Source organism: Tyto alba, unplaced genomic scaffold, assembly GCF_018691265.1.
Source record: "Tyto alba isolate M040663 unplaced genomic scaffold, T.alba_DEE_v4.0 Super-Scaffold_23, whole genome shotgun sequence".
NCBI lineage: Eukaryota > Metazoa > Chordata > Aves > Strigiformes > Tytonidae > Tyto > Tyto alba.
Genome location: NW_024881297.1, coordinates 5,014,224 through 5,039,113, shown reverse-complemented (window position 1 = coordinate 5,039,113; position 24,890 = coordinate 5,014,224). Strand labels below are relative to the sequence as shown.

Here is a 24,890-nt window from a genome sequence, read left to right as displayed (position 1 = left end):
ACCTGCAAGCCACTGACCCCAGCTCCACATTTTACATTTCTGTTTTTCCTAGCACAGGCAATAATACAATATTACATCACCTGAATTCTTAACACACCTGTTCTTACTGAGCAGCAGCAACTGCCTCTTGCAAAGCTAACTACTTAACACCACCAAACATTTAAAAGGGTTCAGTGAGAATGGGTACCCACCTTTACAAATGACAAACCCATCTTACATGGGGAGCAGCCTGAGATGTTATGAAGGTTACTCTTGATGGTTTCCACCTTTGTCTTGTCATTAAGACTACTGCCTCACACCCAAAACAGAAGCCCTCTTCAGATGATATTTACTCAAGTAACTAACCACAAGAAGAAGAAACAGTTCCTCCTTCTTGAAAGAGCAAGTGCTCTACTTTATCTCCTCTGTCACACTTCTTCCCCAAGACACCAACAATTAGTACCATCAACTGTAGTTGTTCTAAATAGTGAATCTATTCAGAACAAATCACTTGGAATAATTTCACCTGCTCACACATTCCCAGGTGGCAACTTCTAGGCCCACAGACTATGTATTACACAAAAAATGTATTAAAATAAAGAGTCTACAAAACACACAAAATAGACTAGCTTACACGGCTCCAGAAGCTAAAGACCCTCAAACACTACAGACAAATTAGCTCTCTCTGAGAGAAGAAATTTTTTTCCACGCTCCCTTTTCAAGTGAACAGTATACACTAGGTTTTCCACACCACTCTTCACCTGACACCTATGCAACAGCTGAACAGGATAGCTGTTCTTAGCTCTGCCAGTGATGCACCTATGCCTCCCCTTACATCTTTTTCCCTAGCATTTACCTGCTTTCTCCATTCAGGCTCTGCAACACAGCTTGCCTTTCACTCTCATTTCTTCCAACACCTGGTACCACGAAGCCTGGACTCTGACTGCTATACATGCAAGCAGTAACAACAACAGATATAAAAATATCAATTCCACACAGACTCTCACTTTCACCTAAAAGTTTGCAACCATCTCCTCAGTCACAGTATATACCTGCAGTTTGCTGCTATATAAGCAGGGAAATTCTTTAGTCTCAGAGCAGCAGCCTTACAGAACAAAATCCTGCTCATCTCTAGCCATTCCATTTACTCAGATATCATTTAAGTCTGCTCTTTCTTCATTCTGCCTCAGGCATAGATCAGGTCAAGTAGACCAACTCTAACCAGAAGCAAGAGCTCTCTAAAGCCTCTATTAGCCAAGTGCAGGCTTTTGTATGACTGAAAGAAAGCCTCTCTAATGAGATCCTTCCAGCTCTTTGATTAAGCATAGTGGCCAGAACAGCAAAAGTGACAGAAATGTTCACCATGGGTCTTAAATTTAGCCTGTGTAGCCAGACAAAACAACGGTGACTGATTGAATATGTGAACACGCACTACATGATGTGAATAAGAGAGAAAACTTGGAATAGCCATGCAGAACTCTGCACCATGGTGCTGCCTATTTTTTACAGCTGTTACCCCCGATAAAGGTGTATACGCAGCCTACTGAGCATTGTGTCTAAGGCTTCTGGCTTCAAGGCCTCTGTATCACAGATGATTTATCCAAAGAAAAATGGTAGCAAGACAGAACTGTATAGGTTTCCTTTGTTAACAGGAACAAAGAAAGTAAGGGAAAATATGTACGCAGAGTAATGAAAGTATCATAGCAGTGGTAAAAACTCCAAATACAATACAACTCTCAGTGAAAGCTGAAGCCCTTACCATGCAATTAATTATAAGGATTTTTAGGAGTCTATATAAAGGCAAGCAGGGGAAGTGTTCACACTGCATGATTTCTCAGATCAGCAAGAGGGTTCCTTTATACAAAGACAAATCACAACAGTACTCTTCTGGAAAAGAAAAGTAGTAGATGCCTGGGATTCTCTATAGCTCTCAGAATTCTCTTTACACATCCTAGTGCCATGGCTAATGCAGGACTTCACACTCCTTTTTAGCTAAGACTGTCAGTCGTATATACTGGATACCTAGCTGCCTCCTTTTAAACAGCCATGATCTACTCACAGGAGGACTATTTTGCACATGCCAGGGGAATATTCCCTCCAACTAGTGTACCTGGAAATGAACGTATGACAGACAGTCTTCCTTCTCCCCGCCCACCCTGCACATGCACATAAAAGAAGCAAGCTCTCTGTTTCCTTTATTGACTTTTAAGTATAAAAGGCATTACTTTTCAGTAGTGTTAGCTTTCCCTAAAGGAGATTAATCCTTTGTATTAGTCCATGGGTTCAAATACTCTACAGATGTCTGACATTCTTAATTCACCAAGAACTTTGTCAAGTAACAGAAACACTGTTCAAACAAAATGGTATCTTAAGACATGGGAAGGCTCCGCTCAAGTCTGTCACTGACTTTTATGTACCTGCTAAAACACAGCCCAGTCACATTCAGTTATTTGCATTTAGCACAACACAGAGCTCAGTCTGTGTCCATGCTCCAGTGCAAACAGTTCTTCCTCTGGACTGCACTGGGGAACAGTGCACACTACTGTATGCCAACTGCCATACTGAAAGACGTAATTTAAGGTGCTTTTCTCCATGTTGGCCTGTGTCCTCATCACAGTATTTCACGGTGCAGCTGTTGTGTTTTATGGTTATTTCCTTGGGGCTTGGGGGAGGGCAGGGTTAGTGTGGAAAGGTGTGCATTTATCTATGTAAAGCACACAAAGCAGAATCACAATTCAGAGTTTTGCACAACATAATACGATCAAGGAAGCAAGCCTTGAGAGAGCTTTATACCACCCAGTTCCTTCCACTGCTGAAGGCTACCGGCAGAGCTTCTTGCCCCAGCTGGATCCTCTACCTGTCTACAGTACTGATTTCTTTCTTTACAAAGAAGAAACTGTTACAAGCTTCAGGCACCAAGCTTTAATATTGTGAAGTAGCTAACACTATAGGTTTTATAAACTTTATAGTGATCTTGGCATGGTCGTACAACACTTGGTTTTATACTTCAGTTAAAAGCAACATAAAGATTACATAAACATGACTAAATTTTCTCTGGTTTCCATGAGGCCTGGACAACCTGGTTCACCTAAACTCAACTAAAGCATCTGCAGTCATTCTATTCCAAACGCTCAGACATGGATTCTCAATAGACTGCTTAACCAAGGGAATGGCAGAAGAGCATCAGCACTAAGAATGTTCTGGAAGGGGGTAAAATACTGTTAAAAAAAACTAAACCTGAACACAATTCTAGGAATTGCAGAGTTTATCTCTCTGTATAAACTTGGTCCACACCTTCAGTTTTCCCATGTTAACGTTACATGCTGTTTTATTCGTACACTTCAACCATGCCTGCAACTGGAAACACTGAGATCTGAGAGGTGCAGGGCTCCTGAATTTTGGAGTCAGAGGCAGGGCAGAAAAAAAGTCTGCTACATTTAATCCCCATTTCTCCACAGCCATCAATGAACTCTCCCGTACTTGAATAGGACAGATCCGGTGTGTACATTCTACTGAACCCAAACTTGTATACTTCACCCAGCAGAGACATTAAGAATTTAGTTACTCAGAGAAAACACATTTAATAGCTTCCTTTTTGACAAAGCTTCTGGAAGCCAAAATCCACTGAAATCAGTGTAAAGTATTAGATTAATCTGTGATGTTCTGCAGATATGCACCGCTACACTTCACTTTGGAAGCTGCAACTGTGCATAATAGCCAGTGCTAGAATAGTAGACAAGCTGAAACAAGAGCTAAATGCTCATTGTGAACACTTCTGTTTTCCTTAAACCATCTATAGCCAGACAGTTAGGATATACATTCTGCACCTTTAAAAATTAAATTGAATATAAGATTTCACTGGCTTTGTGCTGTCAGCTAGGATTAATTTTTGAGTCATCCACTGCTTTATGTTACACATAATTGAAAAAATTATTTGGGATAGATATTACAATGCTCCAGTGACATTTCTTTCACTTGACCAGCATTATCTTTAACAGCATCTATCTTCCTCAAGATTTGGTGCTTAGATAGTGTCCTACCCAAACAAATTTCCACAGTGCTAGACAATTTGGTTTTTACTTCATTTTCTCCATCAAACATACCTCAGGGAAGTAAAACTTCCCTCCATGCTAGGCTCTTAAGTCTTTCCTACAGTTAGTTTATGTATGTAAAAAGATCTATCAGCTATTTCTTCCACTGAGAGAACAGCCACCTCATGTTTTCCTGAAATTATCATACAGATTGCTTACCGAGTGACTAATGTGATTTTCCTTATTTAGAAGTCAACAGATGTTTAATATCGCATGTTCTGTTTAGCCTGATTTGTGTCATGCTTGAGGTGTCAAAGCTGAGAGGCTAGCCACAGAAACAGCTGATGCTGTAGAGCCTGGCCCAGGACTGCTGTATTTGTACTGCAGGACTCTGAACAGCCAGACCAGGGGAAGTGAAGACATTAACAACTAAACATATTCTAATTTTCAGCTAAGAACTCTTGTGGGAACCAAGGCAACACAGGAGGGCTGAAATCCAAAGCTTCACTTCACTTCTAAACACTAGCTAGCTTGTCTTCAGGAGAACCTAGGCAAGGCCAAATAACTGAAAAGCAACTCAACAAGAAGAGTAACACTGCAAAATCATCAAGGAGCCCCCACAGTTTGTTCCAGGGAGGGCTGAAATCCCAGTGAACTGGCACCTCCTCACATGGCTAAACCAAAGCTGGAGAACAGACTTTGGTCAAGTATCAACCCTTGAGTATACTGCAAGGCTCATGAGATAAGCTGAGTGACCTGCATTGTTACACATGAAATCAAACTCCACTTTCCCTGGCCTAAAAGTTTATGACTGAAGATACAAAATGAAGTTATTACCCACGAGATACCAGAGGCCATTAACCCAAGTCAAAGCCCTTGGGAGAAGACTCCCTGAACATGCAGCTAACCAGACCAGTTTGGAGCAATACAAAAATCTTTGTGGGTTTGTATGGCCAAGAACAACATCTAGGATTGGAAAATAAAGGAGAATTAAATGTTTATGGAACATTTACTCTGCACCTTGTCTAATGAAGTAACTGTCTAACACCACATCTCCCAAACAAGAGAGCTGTTCCATTCCCTTTAATTTTTAATCCCTCTGCTCAGATACCATATTTACAGAGACGTTAGTCAGAAAAATGCCCCTTTGTACCATCGTGATCTGGCCTGAAGCACTTAAGAACACAGTTAATCATCTGCTCAGAACTAGACCAGTACTGGAGTCCATCAACTCACCACAACAGTGCTTGCCTTCCTCCTGTCACATTTTCCAGCACAGCTAAATGAACATGATCAGTCACATAAAGACAGGACCCACACACTCTACAACCCTGCAGACTGAATTCCTGGTGTGCTACAAGTTAAGGGCTCCTCTATCTTCCTAGCGCTTAAAGCCTAATAAAAATTATTTACAGTCTCTCTGGGCTATCTGGTTTAAGCCTCTCCAGCTCAAGTATGACACTTTCTGGGACACTATTAGGTTTCTTACGGCAATCTGACTAGCAATCACATCTGTACCTGACTGTCAGGGGACACTCTTGGCTGAGCTGGCCACCTTGGTCTATTGCTGAGAGCTCTGAAATTTCTCAGTTGAAACATTTTAAAGTTAATGACCCCTTCTAATACAAAGCTCCCACAGCTCAGAGTCCTTTTATGAGCCCAACACACGTTAGATGCATAGAAAAACCTCACTTCAGGCAGGCCTCTTTTCAAAACATGCCAAGGCAGAAGGCTGGACTCTCAGACACCACGAACAGCTGACAGTCAAGAGCAAAAGGCATGACCCGCAGGTCTGCACGGCTTCATCGTATTACACTATACTCAGGGCCACAGCAAGTGCCTGTAACAATCAAGAAAAAAAGACATCTCACTGAAGAACTATTATATTACTAGAAAACAAATCAAGCTAACCAGCTTTGAAGTCACTTGTACACAGGCTCAGATTTACCATAAAACTGTAAGCATAGGAGAGAGCACACATAAGGTTTTTTTCCCCCTCTCACTGTAATAAAAACACCCAATCACCCTTGTGGTGGGGTGGGGTTGGGTTTTTTCCACCTCCCTGGGACAGAAATGCAATGTTTTTAAAGGACTGGCAATAAATCACTGGCATTCACTGGATAAATACATGGCTGTTACAAATGGGAAATGACTTTTAACTCTGAAAACAGTAATCAAGTCACAGCCATTGTCCAAATGGAAAACAAACATAAAAAAAAAAACCTCTCAAGTCAGCTATAAAAAAATGCCATAGTGAAGTAAAAAAAAAAAAAAAAAAAAAAAAAAAAAAAAAAGAAAGAAAAGCCTTTCAAAGCAACAATTTACTTAGGCAAATCTTCATTTGAACTTTGGTTCATGTTTCAGGGACACCTTTCTGTCTTGTAGAACTTATAACTCCAAGTAGTGGCATCCAGAAATAAAGCCCGGCTACTGTACTCTCTCTGTTGCTCTACCCCAACATACCACCCAGACTGAGAACTGTTTGTTCATCCATTTTTTTAACTACCAAAACACATCAGTGCTCCAGGCCACCGTTTCAGACACAGACAACTGCTATACATTTTTACAGACTTTTAACACATTCTTCAGCAGGAGGCAAGAGCAGAAGACAGCACAAAGGAAACCCAATGCCTCCATCCCAGAAGCGCAACCTCCTTCTATGTTCTGCTGGTTCAGTTAATCACTCCCCTCCCCTTGCCCAGTAACACCTCTATGCCTAAGGATACCACTGTACTTAACCAAGAGCACTGAAACAGGATCAGACCAGTACATCCCTCCCACCCCCTGCCACACACACACAACGCACAGGGCAGACTTGCCTATCGTTGCAGTGGAAGAGGAAGAGACTGGCTTTTGGTTTGGGGGTTTCCTTTTTTTTCCCCCTTTTTAATTGCAAAACCTGCAGTTGGGGTTGAGAATGGGGAGGGGGAAGGGAAGATAATACGGTGAACAGCTGGGGCCCATCACTTTTCATTGCAGGTCTTGGAGAGATGTGGTTGACAGAGTGATGCACAGAGGCTGTCCCAGTTAATGACTTCACCATTCTCCATCATTATCCCCATCATTAGGAAATTAGGAGGACAGAAGGTATTTACTGTAAACCTGCCACCTCCCAAGGAGAGATAAATAGAAACTGATAAATGGGATCTTCTGGTGCTGTTCGTCTATTAACCTTCTGCTTCCCAGTTTAGGCATATGCATGCTATCCTGCCATTAATATCCAGTAATTGGCATAGCAGTGGCCAACACAATCCTACCTTTAGCGTATGAACACCTCCTGTGCTGTGTGCAAGTGCACAACTACACTTACATCATAGCTTTGCTAACCAGGCCAGTGAAGAGCTCCTGGGCAGTTGCTTACACTTTAGCTCGCAGGTCAGAACTACCAGTCAGACATGGTGGCTCTCAAAATGAGGCACCACTTCGGTCACATGAGGCTTAGGAGAAAGAGAGATGGGGAGAGAGGACTGTGCATGCATGACTTCCCCTTCACAGAAGCGGCAAAACAGCAAGTAGATACATTTGCACCTTAAACTGAGCTGCTATAGCAGCTATGTCAGCCTACCTCTAAATACAGCTCATGAACGCCTCCAGGCAGGAGAGTCCCACTTCACTGCAATCTCTGAATGCCAAAGGAGGATTTTCCTCAGCAGCCTGAAGCAAACTGTCAAAAAAAAAAAAAAAAGGCAAGCTTCAGAGGGCTCAGAATTCATGCACTTAACTTCCCTAGTCAAAAAGTTGTGAACATCTCAGCAACTTCTTTGACTAACACTTCTGTGGTGCTCCCTCACTGCACATGAGGAGCTCTTTGCACACACTGACTTGCTTTACCTCCACAAGACTGAACCTCTCAGAAAGGACTATGTCCTCAGAGAGATAAACCGAGCCACCACCTCCTTTCTCAACAACCAAACCCTGTGAAGCTGAAGCAAATCCACATTCAGAGAGATCAGGATTTTACTGAGCCTGTCCCACAACCACGCAGAGAAAGCAGGCCCACCTGCAAGTCAGTCAAGCAACTCTCTTAAATGCACTTCTTCCTCCTGGAACATCACACCTCTACTTACAAAAACCTCACCTCACTGCTACTTTCCTCTGTGTATTACTTGACATTATTAATTGCTTTTACTTACCCTACCTCTAGGCATTTTCTTTTCAACCAGCATTACAGTCTGCAGTTCACATGGTATACAACTAACTACAACTCAAACACACCAGTTAAGATCACAGCTGCATTTCTGATGATGAACAAGTTAAGCCACAAGTTTCCATCAACTCTGATACAAGTCTTCAAACACTCAGACGTTATTATGGTAATTTTTAACTTCATCTGAACTTTTTCAGAAGCTCAGAAAAAATGGAAGTATGCACTATGCTAACAAGCAGGTCATCTGCTCTATGTTGGACAGATGGCTCCAATATCATGGAATGCAAGTTATTTCTCTCTTCTAAACTCTGGTAACATCTGCAGCTGCACACTCACATCCAGATAACATTTTTCAGGATCTTATGCTCAATAAGCCTTCTTAACTGGAATAGGAAAAGGAGAACATTTGAAAACACTGTAGTTCTGGGGGTCAAGAGAGGTTAAATAGCTTGCTTCTTCAAATAACTCAGCAAAGACCTTGTTAAGTCAGGATGTGAAAGCAGGAAGCAAAATCAGATGGTGTCCTGAATAAACTGCCATGGAACTCAAGGGGTCCACAGGCCTAACAAACAGCAGCTGTGTTGCAATATCTATCATCCTCAATACAAAAAAAAAAAAAAAGGGGAGGGTCACCATCCCAGCTCAAAGAGCCTAGCATACTTTCAGTTGTCTGTACAGTATCATTGAAACAATTCAAAAGCCAAAAAACTCTCCTCTCATTTGCACATAATCTGGGCAAAAACTGACAGGTCTAGTCTCAATTCATTTAAGCAGAGAAAAAGAAATACTTTCTCATTTCAAATATTTAATGGAGTTTAAAAAACAAACAAACAAAAAAGACAAAAAAAAAGCCAGGCTAACAAGAAGAGTCAGCTCCATTCCTGCTTCCTGACACAGGCTTTAGGACTTAAGTCAATCTCTGCTTACAAGATCAGATAAAACCATACAGCCTTTAAATTTTGTGAAAATAGAAAGCCAGGTGGAATACATCGAAGCCACTACCCTTACTGAAGAATACTGTGCAGAAACAGCCTGTACGTGAGAGTCACCTCAAGTACTGACACTGCATGGAAGCTTCCTTTATTCAGAGTTCATACCTCCAACCTCAACATATACAGGACCATACTTTATTTATTTGGTGTCAGAAAGCATTTATTATTTTTTTTCCCCAGTACACATGCCTTCAGTGCAAACAGGCACAACAACTCTATCTTGTTCTAGTCTTTCCCTTTTCATGCAAGGCAGAGTGAAGTTCTGACGGCAGCAGGAAAACCCATGCTACTGCTACACATTTTAAGACTTCTCACATCCATCAGATTTAAGCCAATGCTACTAGAAAACTATTCCAGTCTGAATCCAGTTTATGTGGGGGATCATTAAGCATAGTTACCTCTAGTGACTGGAATAAATCACAAACCTTAAAAAGCACTTGCCCAGCTCTCAGGTGGCTCAATTCATTGCGTCCACAGGAAAGCAGAGCTGACAACTCTTCCTTAACCCAGTCTTACCATCTTTTACCACAGCCTAGACATGCATGACTCTGCACAGATACACAATGAGCACAGTGCTGCTGCCTGGTCCGCAGGTAAAAGTTGTGTTTGCTCCTTCTATACACACTATCTTGTACACATTAATTCAGTGCAGGAGACAAATGAAAACGTGACTGTGATAGTGAGTTCTAACAGTAACACAAGTATTAATTTCCATCTGTCTAAGCAACTGGCAGTGTCCATCAATTATGGCGATAGCCAACTAACAGTTGCAGCTGCAAAATAAAAAAAAAAAAAAAGCGGAATTAACATTTCAAGTTACTGTCATTCACCTGAATTTTTTACAGTTGTAATTAGCAAGCTGCAGAAGCTGTCAACAATCAACATCAGCCAATCTGTCTGCACCAGGAACCCGACTGCCTGCCAGAAATTGTCTTCGACAGGTTTTTTTCTCCCCTTGCTTTCCCCCATGAAAATTTTTCCTTCAAACTTAACACTCTCATCTTCTTTACCACCAGTCACTAGAATTGAATGTGTCAAAACAGACACAGACAGAATGACTGACACGTAACTGATAAAGTCATAATTATTTCCTTTCTTCAAATTTCAGTAGAAAAATGTGATGCTCTCTCTTTCCCCATAACTCTGCTTCCCTGTCGGTATGAGAACAGTATCACAGTCCCTTCACAAAATCCGACCCTTACCTAAACTTTTCTTACCTAGAGATACTAAGAAATTTAAAGAAACATTCCTGAAAGCCTACACTGATGAGCATGTGCAACCACTTCTCATTCCTTAGCTTGAGAGCTTGTTACTTTCTTTATGATACCCACCTGTTCCACCTACTTAGGGCAGCAGATCCCCCAGGACAGCTCTGCCTCAGAAACACCCAAACTTTAATTTCACCCTGTGCTTTAATTTCTTTATTCTGTTGCACTACACCACACGAACAGGAAACAAACCAAAAACAAACAAAAAACTCCACCAAAACTAAACCAAACATTTGCTCCTTTCACTGTTAGCCAGAAATCAATACTTTTTAAACACCTGCAAGTATGCAAAGCTTATTCTCTTAGAAAGAAACAACCTGGGAGAAAATAAACATCTTAAACCAGTGCTGCTATACTTTCACTGGAAAATTTTGTTGTTGGGTTTTTTGTGGGTTTGGATTTTTTTCTTTTGTTGTTTGTTGTGAATTTGGTTTTTTTTTTTAATAAAACCCCCACATTTTTAAAGCTATTCATCCTTCTTGAAACTAAACTGTGGCACAGGCAAGATATACTTCCTTCCTAATTAAGAATTTATTTTTAACCCTTGCATTTGTAGTAGCAGGTATCAAATTGCATTACACATACTGTAACTAGACATGGACAGCTGTAAATGACCTGGGATAGCTTGCTCTCACAGAATCATCACCTCATATAATTAACTATTAATTGAAGTCATTTCACATGGATGAGCTCTCCTTGCCTACTGAAGCAGTGCTGAGGTCATCTCAAACATCGTAACCAGAGATCTCGAACTGTAGCACAGCAGTGGATAATATTTAAAACAAAATACTGCCCTGAAAGGAAGTTACAACAGTCCACTCCACACACATACACTACCTGACCTGTATGTATTAACTGCCAGTTAAGCAACCAGAATAAAAGAATACATTCACAGCAGAAAAATAAGAAGCATCCATAATTTTTATATCTACCACCATAAAAAGCCACAAACAAGAGACAACTCCTTTTCTTAAGGAACCACTGTAAAGAGATTTTGTACACAGCTTATACAGAGATTTACAAATCTGCTAATGTAAGATTTATAAGTTACTACATGCTCCATTAGAGTCTTAACAGACAACTGACATTGGAAGAGTACATAGGGCAGTGCTGAAAACCCTTCCCTGACGCTCTTACACTGATAGTATTTATAAACTGGAAAATAATGAGAGAAAAATCCAGTTATCAAAATCTGGAGAGCAGGTTTAAAGATAAAGTTCCTTAGCACAAACCTTCCTTACCTACCTGAAGTTACAGAAAGTACAAAAAAGCTACTACTGCAGAAAAAGAGATATAAGGCCTCTAAACGTAGGCAGAGCCATTGCACAGACCCCTTGGGCAGAGCCAACCTGTTTTGCAAAAAAGCAAAACATGACATAAACCCCTTCTTTCCTAGACAGACTATAAAAGATAGAAATGTTTCCAGCCTCTTACAGTGGGACACAGCCTGCTGCCCTTCCAGATTCCTTTGTTCACAAACACAGCCGGTCCCAGCTTCCCAACAGGGCTAAACCCCCACTTTTCCTCAAATGCAGCCCAGAAGCCTCTGCTTCCAGAAATAGTTGGAAGGACATAGTAGCATTAGTCTTACTCGGGAATAAGGAGCTAAAATCAGAACTTAATCTCCGAGTGTCCCCACAGCCACCAGCTGAGGCAAGGCACCCCACCCCACACCCCAATGTGCTCAGAAGCACTCGCTTCCCCAGCAAAAGCAGCTTTCTTACCAAGAAAGCCTAGTCGAGCTGCCCTCCTCTCAGATCTCTTCCAGAATATTCTACGTGGTCTCAGCGGGAGGGCACTTCGTTTGGCTCCCAGAGGTGACCAACCGCCTCCACCCCTCACCGAAGCCAATCTCTCCGCACGGACCTTAGAGACGGGGGAAGCGAAGGCAAAGAGGGCGGCAGCCGCCCCCTCCCTCTCCCATCACCTACCGACCCCCGCCCGCCGCGCACCTGAGGGGGCTCGGCGCCGCGCGCCCCCTCACTTCAAACAGGCGCGCGCCGCCCCTCCCCACGCCCGCCTGCACGGGCTCGCGAGCTCCGCGCTCGCGCTTCTCCCCCAGCCGCGCGAGCGGCGTCGCGGCCCCGGCGGCGTGTGAGGGCCGGGCCGCGCCAGGGTTGCGCTGCCACGGAGCTCCGCCTCACCCGCCCCACGGGCGTGAAGTCCCAAGAGGCGGGAAAGGCTGATTCCTCTCAGGAAGCTGGAGCCGTGGGTGCACTGCGTGTTTTCTTGTGCTTTACAAAAAAAAAAAAAAAAAAAAAAAAAAACACAAACAAAAAACCCACGGCTGGTTAAAGGCTATGTAGAACACACTGCAGCCCCAAACCAGCGCGGCATTTATGTTTAACTGTCCCCACCAAAGGAGCCTACAGCTGTGCTAGGTTTAGGACTGGAATAAGCCAGGAGCACCAGCCAAAAATGATTAAAGCGAGAAGAAAAAGATGTAACAAGAGAGAAACGCACTAACCGCTTCCAAAACAGAGGTCACTTCAGAAAGGCTTGCAAGGATAAACCAGGCTGACAGCAGCGTGCCGTTTCAGCAAATAAAGATGTTTTTTAAGAGCAGCAAAGGATCATGTGGGCCCTTCGACCCACCGCCTGGGTGTGAAGATGCGGCCACGGCCCCGATTCCCCACCTGGAGAGCTGCGTGGGGGCTCTGGAGCAGAATACTCTCAGGAGTTTGTGTGGATCCAGAACTTTTCAGAAGAGCAGATGAAGGAGGTCAAAATGTGACTCAGCTGGCCAGGCTCTCCCGCGCAAGCCAAGCTGTCTGATTGACTGCAGGGCAACCGAGCCATCTTGTCTTTCTGGCAAGCAGGAGGCATTGCCACGTTTGATGGAAAATACCGAGACAGAAGTGTGCGTGCGGAGAAAGGGGGTGGCAGAGGACGGAGGGAGAGAATCAAAGGGAAGGGACAGATGAGGGAACACCGGGTGTCGTGCAGGGGCTTTTTGAGGAATGTTATCAGCTCCATCAGTTATTTCCTGTTCTGCCCCCCTATTCTGAAACGGACAACAGGGGTGTTAAATTCTGGGTTTCAGCCTTCTAATTTAGGGCCAGTTTCCTCAAGTTCACTGTTTCTTTCACAGCATCTTAGCTTTTTGCCGCTTCCTCTCTGAAAAGCCTAGCTGACTAAATGCAGATTATCCAGGGAGAAACAGCAGCACAGTGAGTGTCAGAACCACGCGGGAGTGAGTCTGAGCATCCGAGCACGTTCCTGAAATCCACTCAGGCAGGGTATGCTCTTCCCATCAAGGACATTAAGCAGAGACAAGGCCTTAATGAAAGCGGCCATTTACAATTAAAAGTACTGGGAAAATATCTTTCTCTTTCCTCTGAAACAAGAAACACAAAGTTTTGTGTGAACTATAAAGGCGCACTAACAACCACTGCCAAGGTGGTTTTCCTTAGTTTTACCAGTGTCTTGCAGACTGACACAAAAGTTGGAGATTCCATAGCTTGCATCATACCTTAATTACAGAAAATGTAGATTAAGTTTCCTTTGGGTCCAGTGGGAAATGTAACCAAGAAACCTAAACAAAAAAGATTTTCAAATATATGATTTTTTTTTTTCTCCTGCTTGTGAGTCCTTTCAATTGTTTTTACACATGAGCACTACACTGTCATAGCCATACCATTGCTGCAGATGCACTGGTACATTGGGTATGGGAACACACCATTTATATCTGAATTACAGTAATCCAGCCTGTTCAAGGACATGGTAATAACTATAACTTAAGTGAAGAATATTTGTAGTCTAAACTGCTGTGGTAGGTTTTTGGGTTCTATTTTGTTGTTTAGTTGCTGTATGCTCTTCATTCTTTGTATGATTTTGTAAAGGAAGAAGTTTGGAGTTAAGTTAAATTTCAGTAGGGGATTGTTGGTGTATTTTCATCTTTAAAATCATCCAGGATTTTTATATAATGACAGAAGCAAGATCATGAATCGCATTTATTAAAATTAGTAGAATTAGGATTGAGACTTGAGCACCAAGACCATACGATGTAGTCTCACCAGTGCAGTCAAGACTTTTCAAATGCCCACTGCCTAATCCTTTCAAAATATGAGAAAAAAAATAATCAAGATGTCAAATCTTACATGACTAAATACTAAACTTGAACAATAACTTTGTTCTTTAACAGTACAATTGAATAGATATTAAAAATAGGTTTTGGAAAAATCATTAAAATCTTCAAGACCTGTGCTTTTCTTCACTTAAAATGATTCTTGTCAAGAGAACACTCACAGGAATAGGTCTTTGTGGAGCCAGGCAGTTGTTTTATGTAATTAGACAAGAGCGTCTTTATGGTAGATTTTTCAAAACCACCCATGGAATTTTTTACTGCAACACCCATGAAAATCAGCAAGATCTGCTCTATAAAAGTGTCTGCCTTTTTGAAGACCCCTCAACAATTCACAGGAATAGCCTTGGGGTTTTTTTAAATACCTTACACAGATCCCACAGATCGATGCGTACAGACAAAACAGCAGTACGCAGATCTCAGTTTGAAAACCCCTACCCTAGGAGCTTGTGACTCTGCCCCACATCAATACAGGGTGAAGTTTAATCACTTACAAGAGGTACAGTTCCATCAACATAAAAAGGCACAGAGGAGACCACTTGGTTCACTTCCTTTTTGCTCTTTGATAATAAGGCTTCTTTTTATTGAAGTAAGGGGGAGTGAAATGAGTAAAGCTGAGTCCCACTGAACTAAATAGTAAAACTGCTGTTGCCTTAGCTGAGACCAGTATTTGGTCCTAAACATACCCAAAATGTGTATTTGTTGGCATGATGCTAACTGAATCTGCCCTGACTGAGAGGATGCTTAGCTGAGTTTTTAAAATCCTCACCACCTCCTCTCCTGTGCTCAAAAGAGACCTGGGATGGAGGCATCATTTGCAGCTTGCATGTTCACACACAGCTAGAATAAGGGACATCTTCCTTCCATGCTGAACTCATGTGGGCGCCTTAAGGCTTCTCTGGCAGCATGTTTCCTCAGAAGACAAAAAGCTGAAAAAGGAGAATGCAGTCAGGATGGGACCAAACAGTTTCACCCCGCAGGATTTCCCACAGAAGTATCTCTTCCATGACCAGAGCCTGAAACAGAAGGCTGTTACCAAGGCATCCACATTTAGCGTGTGTTACTCCACACGAAACATCACCAAGTCCAGGAGTCTGTTTTGCTGGCGGTGTTTACAGCTACATCTGCTAGAAGAGAGACTGCTCTTTGTCATCAGTGCAACAGTTAGAATGACACCCAATAAAACCTGAATCAGCAAACCAATGTTCAGCTCCGAGTAAGAGATATAAGAAAAATACACCACCCTCACGGGACATTTGGATCCCTGAGTCCTTGTGGCTGACAGCTAGACACACAAGGATGATCGAGACTTCGAAGCAGCAGCTCCTAAGTGTCCAGTGGGGCAGGAAGTGGATAGCCTGGGAAAATAATAATTAATAAGTACTGACTTCTCGGGGGGTCTTCTACCATGAAAAAATACAGCTATTTCTTTCTGTTCAGACTGAATTTATTTATTTACAAATGGCATTTACCCAGAGCCCTGCTCCTGCTCTCTGTCCAATTACAAAAACCACGTTACATTCTGCAGAAATCTCTAAGTAGCAGCAAGCTGGCTCCTTGGTACCATTTTGTCATAAACACAGCACTTGGCAGTCCCAGCCCCTTGCTTGCCCACACCAGTTTCTCCCATGCCTGGCTCAGGTGCCATCAGAAAAGCTCAGTTTTATTTAAGCGAGGGTCCCGCTCTCATGGACTGTTCCCAGCTATAAGGAACTCTCATTTAATTGCATCAACGAAAGAGACTGTGTTTGTGCTTCACTGTCAAGGGTAAGGACAAATAAGAGCAAATGTAGATAAAATATTTACCCTGAGACAATGAAGGCTGTCTGGAGCCTGTGGAGAATACAGTCCACTGAAAGGAAGGCCATCTGATCACTGTGGGGTACAAAAGATTGCAAAGCTGCAGAGAAGGATGACAGAAATCATTGCTTTTGCCCAAACTGCAATCTTCCTAGACTAAAAACTAACAAAAAGCCGTCCTAGAGCAAAAATCCCAAGTGGTGGGAGTCGGCGCCATCATTACTTCTAGCAATCCCACCAGTGTCTGAGATGCATCTTGAGACACCGAGACTTGTTAACATCTGGACACAGGCAGAAAGGGACTCCTCACCTCAAACCTAATCTCTCTGCACAAACACAGCCCTCCAAGATGAGCTCGGACAGACAACTTAATGGAACCTCTGTGAAAACACAAACAGCACGTGTTGTGAAGTCAAATCCATGAGAGGGATCAGATAATACAAGATGACCAAGTATCTGGTTCTGTACGTAGAATAGAATAGCAGGTAGATAACAAGCACAGCTACTGCTTTCCCTAAAAGCATTTCCCAGAACTTTTTCTGGAAAATGGTAAGGACTCTTAGATTTTTCCATCCTCAAGTGAAATATTAGATGTCTGTCTTCAGTGTAATTAAATTCTTGCCAGGGAAATAGGACACAAGAGCAATCTATAAAAGAACAATCCTTGGAAAGAGGATCTGATTCATACTCACTCTCTCTTGCACAGCAGCTGGCTTTTAATTGGTTTATTGGGAAGTGAGCACATAAACTAGAGAGAGATCCAACTTCTGATCAAGCATTCAAAATTAATGTAAATAAGACAATAATAAATATTTTATATGAAGCATAAACCAGTGCCAAGCCATTTAAGGAAAAAAAAAAGTATAGAAACTGAGCAAACAAGAAAACATTGCTGTATACTGCTCTCCTCTCTCAAATATATTTTCAAGGGATGCCACCCATTATAGTTCCTGACCTCCTAACAGATGTGCAGTCCCTTGCTTTTACTGTTGAATATTATTTCTGTTGGGAATGAGAGATTATGAAACTCACGTGATGGAAAAAAATATTTATGACCCAGCAGGGTATTTCCTGAAAGTGTCCTGCCTAAGTAGCATGTTTTGTATCTAGCTTTTGCATCTGGGCTTTAGCAGATAGCGACATGCTTCTCACCAAAGGCCTCCCAGGTGTCAAGACAGAAAATGGTTCTTGGACTTAACACAACTGGCCATCTAGTGGGAAAGAGGGAAAACTACGAGAAGGTTTGAAGCATTTTCCCCCTTTTAAACTCTCAACTAAAGTCTAGTTAAGGGAAACCACAGACAAAATTTTCTTAAATCCTATGAAATCTGAAAAAAAATGTTTTATCGTTTTCTAATCCAACCAACAGCCAAACACAGTCTAAGGTGTTCAAGATACACCAAAAATCACACAACAATCATGATTAATTACAAAAAAAAAATAAATCAAGTTCTGTTTAAAATTTTATTGTGTCTCTAGAGTGTCTGGAGAGGCTGAGGTATGCTGAGCACTACAGGGACATTGTAGACTATTTCCTCCACAGAAAACTGTCAAAATAGAGAAGGCAAGTAATGCTGGAGCAAGGGAAATTTGCCCAAGGTTGGTTCCCTCACCAATTTCCTTTTCCAAGAGGAAAATATACAACTCCTACCTTCCTTTTGCACATTTGCAGCCTGTCCTACAAGCTACTGACCAGAAGTCAGAGGATGCACTCCAACTTCAATAGCCTCCTCAGAACGTTACAAAATGGGACCAAATGTACTAACAAAAAATCCATTTTCCACTGTTGGGACTTCTTCAGCATCACAGAAGGATCCAGAGAAAAGGGACAAGTTCAGCTATTACCAAATCATCTTGGAATATTTTAGAATCCAAAGGGAGTCAAAAGAAAAGCAAATGGGCAATGTTATTGCTAGCTATGTTTATTGGTGCTAAGCCTCACCAGTGAGCAAGGTCCAGGTGTCATCGAGGCCTTGGCTCGCTTGACAACATTTGTGATGGCACCTCTGGCCTAAGCTAATGTAAACACCTCTCACAGAAGCATTAAGGAACAGAGCCATAAGAAACTGTTTGAAAAAACAACATTATCAGCAAACAGTGGTGTCCTGGAGACTGTACTGTGTAGTACAAAGTCTTGTCAATATTTGTTATGTTTCCCCTGTAGTAACTGCAGTGGTCAGCTGCGTAGTGATGCCAACGACGGGCTATAGCAGAATGTGTGATATTTACCTCCGTTCGTTTCCAGTGTTTCCGCTCTTACCACTACAAAGCGACACAGGTACTCAGTAGGTGGCCGGCTTACAGAGTAGAGAATATTCCAGGGAAGTGCCCGTGTTCAAACACCTGTGAACTGGTGTCCTAACCTCCAATACTTATAACACTTGGCCCCAAGCTGGCACCTGGGTGCATTATTCTGCCACACCACCGCTTGTGGAGAGTGGCACTGCAAAGCCTCAAGAGGCTTTCCACCTTGTCTGACAAGGAAAATACGGCAACGTGCTTTTAGTAGCAGTAAAGGGAGTTATTAGTCAGAAATGGAGACCGTAGCCTGAAAAGGGAACATTCGGCACAGCATCCTGTCTGTGCTACTTGCTATTGCAGCAGTCACCCTCACGGCAAGTGGAATCCAGTCATTTAACCATTTGAGCTTCCTCATCTGTTGTTGAAGCTGCCAATAAGTATTCCAAAGATGGTAGTAGTTTTGGGCAAGATGGCTGCAGTCACTGAAAAAACACCATTTTCTTCATTTTTCCTTTCCAGTTCCACTGCTTATTAAGTTCCAAGAAAGAAAGAAGGGGAAAACCCCTCCAAAATCAAAATAATTTCAACATCAAGACCCTGAGATCCCCAACATGACTTATGCACTACATTAGTTTGAGAATCAGGGCCCACAGCCCTGGCAGTGAGTCAGGGAGTTGTCTGAACACCCTCCTTGTCTCTCTCGGTGACTAATGAGTTTTTAAGTACCCAAGGTCCAAAGGACCAGTGCTACAGATGACTACGGTGTTTGCCTTCACCTTTTAAATCATGTGTAACTCTAGCAGAAGAAAGTACTCTGGACAGCGTTCATTTCAGGACAACTCACTAAGAACATTCTGCCTAATTAAATACACTTCATTCCCCACAGAACAGCAAATTTCTTGACGCTAGAGAAATTGTATCATTTCTTTTCAGTGAGATGGTCATGCTTTTCCAAAAATGTAAATTAATTCTTGCAGGGAAGAAGAGAGAGTGGCCTGGCAAAAAGAGAGATATTTGGCATGATTAGCTCTCCTTGCTGTCTCACATTCGTTTTCTGCAAAAAATCTGATGTGGCAGCTTGTTTAAAACTTGTTTATTGGGAAGAGGTCATAAGCTCAGCACTGCTCAGAATAGGTCAGGCATCTGATTAAAGGTTGAATAAACTGAAATGCTTCACATGAATCTCTGAGACAGAAGCTTGATGAGGAGAGAGAGCTTGTCTTAGAAAAATGTTGCCAACTACCTAACATCACAGGCAGCCAGCAGACTGCAGTACTGGTTAAAGGAGCAGGAAGATTACATATTTCTGCTTGTCAGCATTAACAAATATTCAGTATTATTCTTCCGTACTTCAGGACAGGCTCTTGCTGGAAGAAAGCCCCTCTGTAAAAGGAACATAATAAGAAATCATGCCAGCCTTGAAGAACCGATAGTCAAAACAGACGGGAGAAAAAAAGAACATATTGAAATGATCTGCAAAACAAAGGAGAAGAAAAAAAAAAATCAGCTGTTTATCTCAGGTCTTGCACCACCCTGGTGGGAAAGAAGAGAGCTGAATTCGCATCTTCCAAGACCCAGTTCAGTGACTGTTCCTCCAAAGGCCTTCCTTCCATCCTTTGTGCTTCTCACACTATGAGGGGAAAATTATAAGAAATTTGCAGGGTTTGCTATGTTATATGTTGTTGCTGTTGCTATTACACATTCCTGTCAGCTCTGATGTGAAAATTTGAGCTGCACTTTACAAAACTTTGGAGACTGCAGTCTAAAGTCTGGTGAAGGTAATAGGCTGATTTCATTACTGTGGGAACTGGAGCTGTAATGCACTCCAAAGGTACAAGACAAACAGCAGTATGATTCCTTTCCTCCTTCTCTCAGTTTACACTTCATCATGAAAGTATTACAGAGAGCGGCCTGAAAAGCACAAATTTCCTGTTTCCTGTAGCGCCAGTGTAATGCAGGTTTCCTCTTGCGGTCCTGATGTAGTCTCCTGGTCAAGACCTGTAGGGTCCCACTAGGTGAGCTCAGAGAGTTATTTGCATCTGGGATGAAACAACCAAAAACAATTCACGGTCTCCTTGCTACATCTCGAACCCTGGAGCATCTGCGCTGCACAAAATCTCTAGCTCTGGAGCATTCTGGGTCTCCTCGTGGAGTCCTTCCTTCCCAACAGCTGACCTCAGCACTGTGTACCGCATTCCAATGCCGGAATGATGACTGAATCGGCAAAGATCTTAGAGGAACTCTGACCCTTAATTTCTCAAGACTCTCTCATTCTTTAGAGCATTAAGTCCCTCTAACCTATAAAGTGCCAAATAAATCTCTCAAATTGTTAATTCCAGGCAGGCTTTTGGTAAGAGTCCTGTGAAGCATAAGGTGCCTACCTTTCTCAGATAGTACAAAGGCCTCAACTGTGCCATAACCCGACCACACTCACCTGGTGAGAGTCCAGAACTGATGACAGGGACTTCTCAAGCCCTTCTCCTGCCTTGCAGGGATGACTGGGATGAACCACCAATCCTTTTGTGCTCTGGTTTATCCTGTTATACAACAGGAGCTGCACAGATACCATTTATGCCACTTAAATTACAATTGCTGTGCTTTACTGGGCCTGGCTTCCAGCATGCAAAGCACTGGGAAGTACAGTGAACTTTTGGCAGATCCTTCAAATCCCTCAGGTGGGGCGTTTAGCATTAAAAAGCCAGAAAGTCATGAGAAGCCCAAGTAAAGCAATAATGATACTTCTGACACATAGCAGATGTTTTGCCCACAGCCCACAGTGGTTCCAAAAAAACCCACCAACCATACGAGCACACCGCACAGCTCCTCACCTCTTACAATGCTGAACACAGTCTGTTCTCCTTAAGGGGAATACAGTTCTAGCCTGAGAAGCACCACAGAGTTTCCCATTTTAGAGACAATCTAGCCAGAGCAGGTGTTTTTGCAGAATAACTGAACAGGGTTGGCTGTATCAACATTAAAGGTCCCAAAGCTGAAGAGTTCTACTATAAGGGAGTGCAAAGCACTGGAAAAATTAGAAGGACACAGAAGAATTGTATTTCCCTACGCCTTTTCCCTTCTGCTCCTCAGATACACTTGTAGAATTTTCTCCTCCCCCCGCCCCAGTTAGGACATTTCTTTCTCATGTACTCTCACGCTCTCTCTGCCTCTTCATCGTAGTCTCCGGCAAAATGTCAGAGGAAGGGAAAAGTGACAAGCTTATAAGAAAATGAATATCTCATTCTGTTTGAATATTACATTAACCCCCAAGCTCCGCTGCTTCATTTGTCAGCTTTTTCAGAGCTCTCCATCTCTCCAGCACCCCTGACCTGGTTGGTCTGATTAGGAATGATCAATGCCCACATTTGCGGTGGAGCTCTTTGCACACTGCTAGACCCTCGGCCTTCAGTCACTCATGCAGATAATAACGGCAGTTCGAGTCACTTGCCCATAACTCCAAGCTTCATTAAACAGGGGGGATGTCACCGAAAGTCCCTTTAGCTGTCTTTTCGCTTCTGCGCAAGGGAAAAAATTGACAGTGCTGAGAAATGGGATTTGGAATATAAATAAAATCCTGATTTGGGTATTGCACTGAACGCCTGCAGTAGGCCTGTGCCTGTGTGAAGAAGTCGCCTCATTCAGCGAGGGTGGGAGGAGAGGCAGGCTGTGCTGAGCACCTCCTGGCAGTGTGTTTCCACAGAAACACGCCTGAGGTCAGGAACAGCTTCAAAAGGAATGGTTTCTCCTGAATGGAGCAGGCCTTCAATGGAGACTCCTGTCAATCACCACCCCGTGCTGGCTGTCACACCTCTGCACCAGAGGTTTGTTTTCCGGGTACGTTATTTGTGCCCGCTTGCAAGTCATGCTGCACGTTACACAGCACAGTCATCTTTGCTCAGAAAAAATCCCTGCTCTGAAGGACGTGGGTCTTCTGAGAGACTTTATCTACTGCTTTACAGACAGAAATTGATCCTTGCGAAAACAGGCGATCCAGGCAGTGGCTGAAGGGCAGCTCCCAGGGCAGTCAACAGGGAGGTGAAAGCCCAGGAGCAGACTGAGCCCTGAACCCCAGCTGAATACTGCTGAGAGCCACCATGCATTTAGGACTCTGTTCTGCATGTAGACATTTACCCCGCAGGCCGTTCCCTGCCTTCCATCTGCACACAATGCCCGCTTACCATGTCTCCAAGCCCTTCCACCATCTCCCCGGTGCCACAGGTAGGAAACACCAAGGCCCTGGTTTGCTGAGCTTCTGCTGTGCGCTGTCAAGGGCCACTGCAGGCAAACCTCTCAATCAGGATTCAGCTCTGGGCCCCTTGTCACCAGGAAACATCAGCATGAGCTTTGCGAAGAATCAGAAAGATGCTGAAGCAGCTGGAGGGTTTCAGTCAGTGTGTTTTAAAGCGGGAGGAGAAACACACACAAACAGGAAAACGTTACTTTAGAAAGGGAAAAAGCAATCTGGACAGGTACACAGTACTGCAGTAGTGGCTACAGGGCAAAACCTGTTTAATTTCTCTCCCCGTTCTAATGTCCAAAGTCAGAAGATACAATCAAAGAGAGGTTAAGTGAACCAGTGGAAACTGCAGGGACAGAAATTAAACTCGAGCCTCCTGGATTTCAGCCCAGGGCTTTCCCCACAGTTATAGCACTGCTAGCCCATGGATGAAGGAAAATATTTTAACAGACTAAAAGTGTCTGTAGCGGGTAGACCCCAGCAGGAGGAGGAACAACTGAAGATAACAAATAGTCTGAAATGTGTGAATAGAATGTTGCATAGCTGAAGAGTCATCCCAGCCTTATGTGGGCTAGCACAGTGCTCCCTCTGGCCCCATCTGTGCCATTTATAAGAAAGAACAGAAATTTCTCCCTGTTCCATTTCAGATGGAGGTATGTAAAGGAATGAGCCCCCAGTTTGCAAGATTATCCCTCGATCTGAGGAAGGTGGATCTTAATGTCCCTTTTTAAAATGTAGGCAAACTTGCAGACTCACAGTCCAAGAGGGGCCAGGACATTTACCATGAATCCCTGAGCTAAAAATTGTCTTGCACTAATCCACTGCTGTCCAATGGCTTCTTGGTCAGAGAACAGGTTGCGTAAACACCTGCTGGAAACAGAAGGATTTGCGAAGATAAGGACCTATATCATTGGAGTACACACAGCCCCAGGCTCAGGGAACTTGGTATCTGACCTAACACTTAAGCTACGTAAAGTTACTACACAGAAAAGATTACATTAACAGAGGTATGTGAGACTAGACAAGAATTGAGCTCTGTGCTCCTGAGATCCAGCCCAGGTTTGCTCCTAGCTCTTCACAGCTTTGTAGGGTTAGATTTCAAGCAATCCAAAAGTTTAGGCACATTTGGATTTGAGTTTTCAATCAAACTCCAGCTTAAAAGAAATACCACCATTGCTCTAGAATAAAGATCATTGCCTTCACCGAGAGAAAAGGTTGAAACACTTGCAAATATTTCAGATGCCACATTTTTTAAAAGCTGGGGTTTTTTCTCATTGCAGCTAAATTTCCCATAGTAAATGCAATGTTCTCACAGATGAACAGCCTATGCTATTTCCCATCTACTGTAAAAATGAAATAAAAGTCTGATGAAGCACCAAGGGAAAAACCAAGACTTTCACTAGATTTTTTCCCATAGGAATGAAACCCAAACCCCACAACAACCCTAAAACAATCCTTTGCATTTCCAAGCCATGCCAGGTATTTCCATGGCAACTTGTTCACAGAGGTTTGAACCCTCGTAACCCGTGTAACTGCGCTTCTTATCTGATCCCCAAGAAGCACACTTCCTGCAGAGCACTGTACAGATCATCCATCTGCTCATTCAGGGGGTCTGAACTGGGCAATGCTTTCCAGCAGAGCCTTAGGACAAGTTCTGCATCCTTCTCCCCTGTAAATTCCTCCAAGTAGATCCTTCAATGCACTTGAGCCAAGCGTTGTGCTTGTCCTATTAAGGCAAATTCCATGTACACTTACAGGCTCCCACTGATTTCAATGGACTTCAGAGCAGGCTCATGTACTGTCACCTCTGCTAAGAGGAGCTACATATTGAGTGCAAACAGAAGCCGCTTCCTTTGGGAGACTCCTGACCCCAGACAGAATTTCCCTTGCCTCTGTACCACAGCCTGCAGAATGAGCCACTGTCTTTAAAACAAACACTCAAATGCTGTGCTTCTCATTAGCCCCAAACTTTTGTCCCCTTATTCATGGGAAGGAGTACCTTGGCCATCAAGCAGTCACTTCAGTGGCGCCTCACTGAATAGTGCCTTATTTATATGTGCGGTGCCTGCCTGGCCTGCCACTCTGTTTGGCTGAATTCCGGCAAACTGGGAGAA

General features: G+C 43.1%; 1 long non-coding RNA gene across 1 annotated transcript in view; it reads right to left on the bottom strand.

Annotated features, from left to right (window-relative positions):
• The window catches only part of LOC116965234, a 116,710-nt gene extending 104,478 nt beyond the window's left edge, over positions 1-12,232 (bottom strand). Inside the window, exons 1-2 of the long non-coding RNA XR_004409217.2 lie at positions 12,142-12,232; positions 7,576-7,674 (exon numbers count right to left, since the gene is read on the bottom strand). This is a non-coding gene — a long non-coding RNA (uncharacterized LOC116965234). The remainder of the gene's footprint in view (positions 1-7,575; positions 7,675-12,141) is intronic.
• Between the last annotated feature and the right edge of the window lie 12,658 nt (positions 12,233-24,890).